The following is a 10,002-nucleotide window of genomic DNA, read 5'->3' on the forward strand; positions in this document are numbered from 1 at the left end:
GCTGTGAAGTTAAAACTTCTTAGTAGAGAAAACAGAATCTCAGAGTATTAGTGATATGTGCAGCTTGTGCAATTTATTAGTATAATATATATTTGGGAAAATTTTCCCTTCCAAATACTAATTAGGGAATATAAAAGGTAAACACATGTTTTGACACGTTTATGTGTAACATAGTTCTCAATATGTGTGCACTATCTTCTAAACGTATTGAAAGTGGCCATGGCTGGACCGGCGTCGGCCCGTCGCCTCCGCCTCTGCTGCAGCTGAGCCCCAATCAGATCCCTCTGGCCCGGCCTGACTTGGTCTGGCTCACCCGGGCTCAGCGGCCATGAAGCCGCAGCTCCCGATGGAAATCATATTACATAGAATATTTGGGTGACATCTGCCTGAGAGATCTCCAAGAATTACAGAAAACAAAAATACTAATGCACTTGAGAAAGCGGTAGTTTTGTGGGGAGGGGGAAAAAGCAACTGCTTTTCTGCAACTTGGTTGGATGCTAAGATGTCCGTGGACATGAATAGCCAGGGGTCTGACAGCAATGAAAAGCACTATGACTCAAATTGTGAGGAAGAGGAACAAGAAGAGGATGAAGACCCTGGGGACATAGAGGACTATTACCTGGGAGTAGCCAGCGATGTGGAGCAGCAGGGGGCTGATGCCTTTGGTCCTGAGGAGTACTAGTTCACTTACTTGACCTACAAGAAATCTGAGGGTGCCCTGAACGAGCACATGACCAGCTTAGCCTCGGTCCTAAAGGTATCTCATTCTGTTGCTAAACTTATATTAGTTAATTTCGACTGGCAAGTTTCAGAGAGATTGGACAGATACAAGTCCAATTCTGCTCAACTGCTCGTTGAGGCTCGAGTTCAGCCTAATCCATCAAAACATGTTCCCGCATCTCATCCCCCTCACCACTGTGCAGTGTGTATGCAGTTTGCGTGAAAGAAAAACCTACTCTCCCTGGTCTGTCAGCACCAGTTTTGCCGCAGCTGCTGGGAGCAGCACTGCTCAGTTCTCATTAAGGATGGTGTGGGTGTGGGAGTCACTTGCATGGCTCAGGACTGTCCCACTCCATACACCAGAGGACTTTGTGTTTCCATTGCTTCCCAATGAGGAATTGAGAGAGAAATACAGGTGCTACCTCTTCAGGGACTATGTGAAGAGTCATTACTAGCTCCAGCTGTGCCCTGGTGCAGACTGCCTCATGGTTGTTTGGGTACAGGAGCCTAGAGCTCACCGAGTATAGTGCAATCGGTGCAACGAGGTCTTCTCTTTCAAGTGTCATCAAATATATCACGCACCCACAGACCGCATCACAATCCGAAAATGGCTCACGAAGTGTGCAGACGACTCTGAAACAGCTGACTACAGTAGTGCTCACACTAAAGACTGTCCCAAATACAACATCTGCATTGAGAAGAATGGAGGCTGCAATCACATGCAATGCTCCAAATGTAAACACGACTTCTGCTGGACATATCTAGGAGATTGGAAGGCATATGGCAGTGAATAATATGAGTGCAGTACTTACAAGGAGAATCCTGACATTGTGAACCAGCGCCAACAAGCCCAGGCGAGGGAAGCCCTCAAGAAGTACTTATTCTACTTTGAGAGGTGGGAAAACCACAACAAAAGCTTGCAGCTAGAGGCACAGACATACCAACGGATTCACGAGAAGATTCAGGGGAAGGTCATGAACAATCTGGGGACATGGATTGACTGGCAGTACCTACAGAATGCAGCCAAGCTCTTGGCCAAGTGTTGATACACCTTGCAGTACATCAACCCATATACATATTACATGGAGTCTGTACCCAGGAATGAGCTGTTTGAATACCAGCAGGCTGAGCGGGAGGCTGAGATTGAAAACCTCTCATGGAAAGTGGAGCATGCAGACAGCTATGACAGAGGGGACTTGGAGAACCAGATGCATGTAGCCGAGCAGTGGAGGAGAACCCTGCTGAAGGATTTCCACGATACCTAAGTTGGTATGTGGATGTGCAGGGGTGAGGAAGATAAGGCTGCAAGGTCTCCCGGCTGCCGTACTACATGCTGCAGGCTCTGCCTTTCATGACCCCTGGCGACACTCAGGGCCCCACTCCTGAGAGACACTGGCAACACCTCTTAGTTAATTTCTGTTTTCTTCTCTTTTCACTTTTTGTTTCTGCCAGGGTAGAGGCCATGTTGAACTGGTCTCTTTTCAGGACTTTTACTTCCCCCTGGATGGTTGTTGAGAGGGAGGGAAAGTGTTTTTTGTATAGCTATTAATAATATTAGATCATTACAACTTATGTAACTTTCAAAGTGTGTACAATTATACAAAAAAAGGCAAACTATAGGATAACACGGAGCCCTTTTTGAAAATAAATTGGCATTGGAGTGTAAAAAAAAAAAGAAAAGAAAAAGAAAGTAGCCATGGCTATAAAAGAGTAAGAAACAGCAATATAAAGCTCAAGTACACTTGGCAGGATATTAAGGTCCCATAAAACAGGACTAATTAAAAAATTACCAACCATTTCACAGTATCATGCCACCAAAAATATAAGGAATCTGGTCCTAATGAATCAAATTAATTGATTCCCCATTTAATAAATGGTGTTGGGAAAACTGGCTAGCCATATGCAGAAAACTAAAATTGGACCCCTTCCTTACACCTTATACAAAAATTGACTCAAGATGGATCAAAGACTTAAATAAACATAAACCTAGGACCATAAAGATCCGAGAATAAAGGCTGGCCAATACCATTCAGGACATAGGCATGAGCAAAGACTTGAGTCTAAAACACCAAAAGCAATGGCAACAAAAGTCAAAATTGACAAACGGGATCTAATTAAGCTAAAGAGCTTCCGCGCAGCAAAAGACACTATCATTAAAATGAATAGGCAACCTACAGAATGGGAGAAACTTTTTGCAATCTATTCATCTGACAAAGGGCTAATATCCAGAACTACAAAGAACTTAAACAAATTTACAAGAAAAAAGCAAACAACTCCATCAAAAAATGGGCAAAGGATGTGAATGGACACTTCTCAAAAGAAGACATTTATGCAGCCAACAGACATATGAAAAAATGCTCAACATCACTGGTCATTAGAGAAATGAAAATCCAAACCACAATGAGATACCATCTCATGCCAGTTAGAATAGTGATCATTAAAAAGTAAGGAAACAGATATTGGAAAAATTGTGGAAAAATAGGAATGCTTTTACACTGTTGGTGGGAGTGTAAATTAGTTCAACCATTGTGGAAGACAGTGTGGCGATTCCTCAAGGATCTAGAACCAGAAATACCATTTCACCCAACAATCTCATTACTGGGCATATACCCAAAGGATTATCAATCATTCTACGATAAAGACGCATGCACATGTATGTTTATTGCGGCACTACTCACAATAGCAAAGACTTGGAACCAACCCAAATGTCCATCAATGATAGACTGGTTTAAGAAAACGTGTCACCTATACACCATGGAATACTATGCAGCCATAAAAAGATGAGTTCATGTCCTTTGCAGGGACATGGATGAAGCTGGAAACCATCATTCTCAGCTAACTATCACAAGATCAGAAAACCAAACACGGCATGTTCTCACTCATAAGTGGGAGTTGAACAATGAGAACACATGGACACAGGGAGGGGAACATCACACACCAGGGCTTGTGGGGACTGGGGAGCTAGGAGGGGGGTAACATTAGGAGAAATACCTAATGTAGGTGAAGGGTTGATGGGTGCAGCAAATCACCGTGGTACGTGTATACCTATGTAACAAAACTGCACGTTCTGCACATGAACCCAGAACTTGAAGTATAATTTAAAAAAAAAAAAAAGGAAAAAGAAAGTGGTCATGGCTATAAAACAGTAAGAAATAGCAATATAAAGCTCAAGTACACTTGGTAGGATATTAAGGTCACATAAAAGAGGACTAATTAAAAAATTACCAGCCATTTCACAGAATCATGCCACCAAAAATATAAGGAATCTGGTCCTAACAAATCAAATTAATTTGATAATATTCCCATTTTTTCCTGGCCTATACACTTAGATAAATGTCACAGATTTGGAGTTTATTTCAGGAAATGTCCACAGACATAAATCTTAACAGCTCAAAAAATAATATATTTTCCAGCAGTTTGGAGAAAACATATAGTGACTTTTTCCCCTTAAATAGGAACTGGTATATGTAAATAAAATAAATGTTAATTTATCAATAATACTCTTGTGTTAATTTATCAATAATACTCTTTTACTTGGTCTTTAAGATGCTGTCAAACATCTTTTAGTATTGCCTTATTGTTTTATCAGAAAGCCAGCATCAAGACTGGTATGACTTTTTTCTTCCTATGATGACTGGAACATAAGCTCAATGTATACTCTTTGGAGGTGGCATCTTTTGATTTTATTCTCAGAAAACTAGTACATTTAAGAAAAACTTTCTAAAACTGAGAACGTTTTCACTATGCAAAGGCCATCCTTAGTCTGGATTGAGATTTACTTTTATAACATTGGTTATTAGATTTCTTAGCATACTGCATTTTCTCTCTGGTTTTAAAAGACACACTATGAATATGATGAACCATGGGCTATGGACATATTAAAACTCTTTTAGATAAAATACCACTCCAATTTCTTTTCTGAATTGGCTTTTCACAACATTCTTTGTTTTATTATTTTTGTTCTTATATATCTTGCCTTCCTAGAGCATATTTCAAAACGTTTATGTACTCTCTCCAAATACCTAGAGGGGTCACATTTATATTTTCCTTAATATTCCTTGTGGCCTCATATTTATAGATAAGTCCTTTATAATGCAGTTTATATTATGATGAAAAGGACATAAGGGACCCTGGCTTTCTTTTTTGTCCAGTCTCTAAACCCGAGGATGTACTGTGTAGGGAAATATTCATTTCGCATACAACTACATCAAACCAATGACAGTGACTAGCTGAAAAGAATTTTCAACCTTGTAAATTATAACTTTACTTAATTAGTGACATCATATAACAAGATAAATTACTAATTTAGAAAATCATTATTCGGTAAGTGAATGCTTGTCAGTTGCTCTGAAGGCAAATTAATCTTCCAGCATCAGAAGAAGGCCTAAAGGAACAGGCAGAATCACAGATAACACTGTTATACAAAGTCTTTTCCCTCATAAATTGGTGATTCTGCCCATCAGTGTGCTCTTTTTGGTAGAGCAGTGGATAATAGCCTGATTCTGGAGAAAATGTTCATCTTTGGAAGCTGTTGAAAATCTTGAGGGAGCAACAATTGTTTTGCATTCAAATCTTAATTTATAAGATCTATGATTTATACATGGCATGTGCTCTTTATGATTAATTGGAGTAAGACATTAATTTTCCAGTTTTCTCCAGGATATTCAGTATTTAGAAAAAAGGAATGTACCAAAAGCTAGAGGACTCTACTTAGACCTGAACTCACTTAGGTGCATGGAAATAAATATCTCCTATTCCTCATCAGGGTGATCTGTTCTTTAGTACAGCTGAAACTGGCCACACTAAATACAGTGATCAATATCTTTGATGTCTAGTAGGCCTTCCTGGTTGCATTGGCCATAGCATCCTGTTCAGACAGGTAGACTAGGATTGCCATTAATTGGACTTGATTTGACTCAGTGGAATTCCATTTGTAAAACACCTTAGTACAATAATTCTTACCTGTAAAACAGTAGCAATTTGCTAAACCAAATAGAATATATCCCTTCTTAATTTAGACTACAGAATCCAAAATAGACTGGCAAGTTTGAAACAAGCAGCAAAACTTCGGACAGAAGTAGATACACAATTAGAGAGAAAGAGTTGGTGAGAACAATGGATACAAGAACTGCCTTATGTGCTTTTTGCTTTCTGCCACTTATGTATCTTCGCATTAATGTCATTCTTCTTATCGTACCCTGTGTGATTCTCATTTCTCTAAAACCAAATATCATCTAGAGAATATTATGGGTAATGATTGCATGATGAACATTGAAGTTATTTAAATAAATATTCTCACTTGTCATCCTTGATTAAAAGATAAGTGTCAGATTACAGATGCTTGTCATATTATCCACTGTGTTTTTCTTTCCTCCTTTTCATATACTACTTAGATTTCCCTTTTCAACTTCTTGACATACCTTTCCGTTGGGATCTGAATTAGTTGAGGCAGCCATTCTGTGTTGGGTTACCTGTGTGGACAAGGGCAATTCATTTACCTTTTCCAAGACAGTTTCTTCCTCTATAAAATGGAATTCGTGCCATCCCACGAGGCGGGTGGATCACGAGGTCAGGAGTTCGAAACCAGCTTGGCCAGCATTGTGAAACCTCATCTCTACCTAAAATACAAAAATTAGCCAGGCATGGTGGCACGCCCCTGTAGTCCCAGCTACTCGGGAGGCTGAGGCAGGAGAATCGCTTGAACCTGGGAGGCGGAGGCTGCAGTGAGCCGAGATCACGCCACTGCACTCTAGCCTGGGTAACAGAGCGAGACTGTGTCACAAAAACAAAAACAAAAACAAAAAACAGAAGAAGAAAAAAGAAAGAATGAAAAAGAAAACATTCATAAGAGTAACTTGAAAGAAAATTTCTGATCCTAGAAAATCAGCGATAATAAGGTTTGTCTGTTTTCTTCTCCTTCGAAATGTATGATTCAGTCACCTTTTCTCAAATGTTCTGGTTTTAAATAGCTATCCCTGAATAATAAATAACCACAAAAACTCAGTGATGTAAAAATAAAGCATTTATTTCTCAGTCATTTGTCTGCAAATTGGCTGTGGTTTTGTAGAACTAAGCTGAGCTGGGCTGGGTTTGGCTTGGGGCTATAGAATGAATTCAGGTCTGTTCCAAAAGTCTTTCAATATTCTGGGACCAGCCAGCTATCAGGAATATATTCTTTCCATAGCAATGACAGAAGTGTAAGAGAGTAAGATGAATCATGCAAGCTCATTTCAATCTTGTTAATATCCTGTCAGCAAAAACAAGTCATATGACCCAGCCTGAAGTCAAGAAGCCTGATAGTATGGAGAGATAAGGGTGTGTGGGTGGAGTAAGCATTTATTCGTAGTGATCTAGGCTGCTACAGTCATCATCCAGAATTTCCCTTGTCCATACAGGTGACCCAATGCAAAAATTGCTGCTTCAGCTGATTCAGATTCCAACAGAAATGTATGTCCAGAAGTTGAAAAGAGAGATCTAAATAATATATGAGTGTAAGGAAAGAACACACTGGATAGTAATGTTCAGTGTAGACCAGACAAGCATCTGTAACCTGGCATTTATCTTTTAATGTAGATATTGAAAGAGTTAAAAAGGCTTCCAATACTTTATTTCAAAATATGCATTTTATTTATGTGTCACAAATACTGGGCAGTTAATGAAATGTTTTTGAACTCCATCAGTGAGAATCATAGTTCAGTGAATGGAGAAAACAAAACAAAACAAACAGTATGTGTGATAATCCCCAGTTCAAACTTGGCTTTGGTTCTAAAATTATAGAGATTATATATAATAAGACAGTGCTCCCTTCTTTTTGAAGGGCTTTATATATAATGACTCGCAATTTCCTCTTAGGAAAAGCTTACAGGTGTTTTATCTGATTGAGGAATTTCAAACTGTTCGTAACTACTTAGTTTTTGATACGTTTCTGCTCTCAGTATAATATGTATTATGCAAATTCTATATATTATACATATATAATACATATTTTTCAGTCTGATTAATAAGAATTTAAATGAAGTAATTCAATTTAAGGTACTAAGAGTAAAAATATGATATTTAATTGAAATTTATGACTCCCTTCCATCTTCCACCATTAATGATTCTTTTTGTCCTAATTAAGAACATATCTAAAACAGTGATATTTGGGGGTAGAAAAGGCAAAATGTCCTGAGAATTAAAGCTGGTTTTTTTGCCTAAGACTTGGTAAAATGTTTCATTCAATTTTTTATCTCTCATTTTGTGAAATATACAATTCATACTGGAGGTTATTGAAACATTAAACAAAATAGCAAAGTGCAATTAATTATTTTAAGAACTCATTAAGATAAAAACAACAAAGATAGTAAAAGCAAAGAAATCTGACATAATGTTTTGATTACAGTCATATGTCACATAATGACAGGAATACACTCTGAGAAATGCATCTTTAGGTGATTTTTGTCATTGCGTGAGCATCATAGAGTGTAACTACACAGACCTGGATGGTATAGCCTACTACACACCTAGGCTATATGGTATAGCCGATTGCTCCTAGGCTACAAACCTGTACAGCATGTCACTGTACTGAAAACTCTAGGCAATATTAACACTATGATATTTGTGTATCTAAACATATCCAAACATAGAAAAGGCACAACAAAAATATGATTTAAAAGATAAATGTGACATACCTGTATAGAGAATTTACCATGAACGGAGATTGCAGGACTGGAAGTTGCTCTGGGTGGGTCAGTGAATGAGTACTGAGTGAATATGAAGGTCCAAGACAAAGCAGTACATTCATGTAGACTTTATAAACACTGTACACTTAGGCTTCATTAAATTTACCAGAAATATTTTTTATTCTGCAATAATAAATTAACTTTAGCTTACCGTAACTTTTTACCCTATAAACTTTTCATATTTAAAAGTGTGGTCTGAGAGACTGTTTGTTATGATTTCTGTTCTTTTGCGTTTGTTGAGGAGTGTTTTACTTTCAATTATGTGGTCAATTTTAGAATAAGTGCAATGTGGTGCGGAGAAGAATGTATATTCTGTTGATTTGGGGTGGAGAGTTGTGTTGATGCTATTAGGTCCGCTTGGTCCAGAGCTGAGTTCAAGTCCTGAATATCCTTGTTAATTTTTTTGTCTCGTTGATCTGTCTAATATTGACGGAGGGGCGTTAAAGTCTCCCATTATTATTGTGTGGGAGTCTAAGTCTCTTTGTAGGTCTCTAAGAACTTGCTTTATGAACCTGGGTGCTCCTGTATTGGGTGCAAATATATTTAGGTTAGTTAGCTCTTCTTGTTGTGTTTATCCCTTTACCATTATGTAATGTCCTTCTTTGTCTTTTTTGATCTTTGTTGGTTTAAAGTCTGTTTCATCAGAGACTAAGATTACATCCCCTGCTTTTGATAAAATTCAACACCCTTTCCTGCTAAAAACTCTCAAACTAGGTATTGATGGAACGTGTCTCCAAATAATAAGAGCTATTTAGGATAAACCCACAGCCAATATTATACTGAATGGGCAAAAACTGGAAGCATTCCCTTTGAAAACTGGCACAAGACAAGGATGCCCTCTCTCACCACTCCTATTCAACGTAGTGTTGGAAGTTCTGGCCAGGGCAATCAGGCAAGAGAAAGAAATAAAGGGTATTCAAATCAGAAGAGAGGAAGTCAAATTGTCCCTCTTTGCAGATGACATGATTGTATGTTTAGAAAACACCATCATCTCAGCCCAAAATCTCCTTAAGCTGATAAGCAACTTCAGCAGTCTCAGGATACAAAATCAATGTTAAAAGTCACAAGCATTGCTATACACCAATAGTAGACAAACAGAGAGCAAAATCATAAATGAACTCCCATTCACAAGTGCTACAAAGAGAATAAAATACCGAGGAATACAACTTACAAGGGATGTGAAGGACCTCTTCAAGGAGAACTACAAACCACTTCTCCAGGAAAGATGAGAGGACGCAAACAAATGGAAAAACATTCCATGCTTGTGGATAAGAGGAATCAATATTGTGAAAATGGCCATACTGCCCAAAATAATTTATAGATTCAATGCTATCCCCATCAAGCTACCATTGACTTTCTTCACAGAATTAGAAAAAAAAAAACTTTAAATTTCATATGGAACCAAAAAAGAGCCCAATATAGCCAAGACAATCCTAACCCAAAGAACAAAGCTGGAGGCATCATGCTTCCTGACTTCAAACTAGGCTACAAGGCTGCTGTAACCAAAACAGCGTGGTACTGGTACCAAAACAGATATATAGACCAATGGAACAGAACAGAG

At 38.3% G+C, this 10,002-nt stretch overlaps 1 pseudogene; it reads left to right on the forward strand.

The window, feature by feature from the left end:
* The first annotated feature begins 502 nt into the window (after positions 1-502).
* LOC100967878 (E3 ubiquitin-protein ligase ARIH2-like) lies at positions 503-2,032 on the forward strand (annotated as a pseudogene).
* Positions 2,033-10,002: the final 7,970 nt, after the last annotated feature.

Source organism: Pan paniscus, chromosome 17 (genome assembly GCF_029289425.2).
Source record: "Pan paniscus chromosome 17, NHGRI_mPanPan1-v2.0_pri, whole genome shotgun sequence".
NCBI lineage: Eukaryota > Metazoa > Chordata > Mammalia > Primates > Hominidae > Pan > Pan paniscus.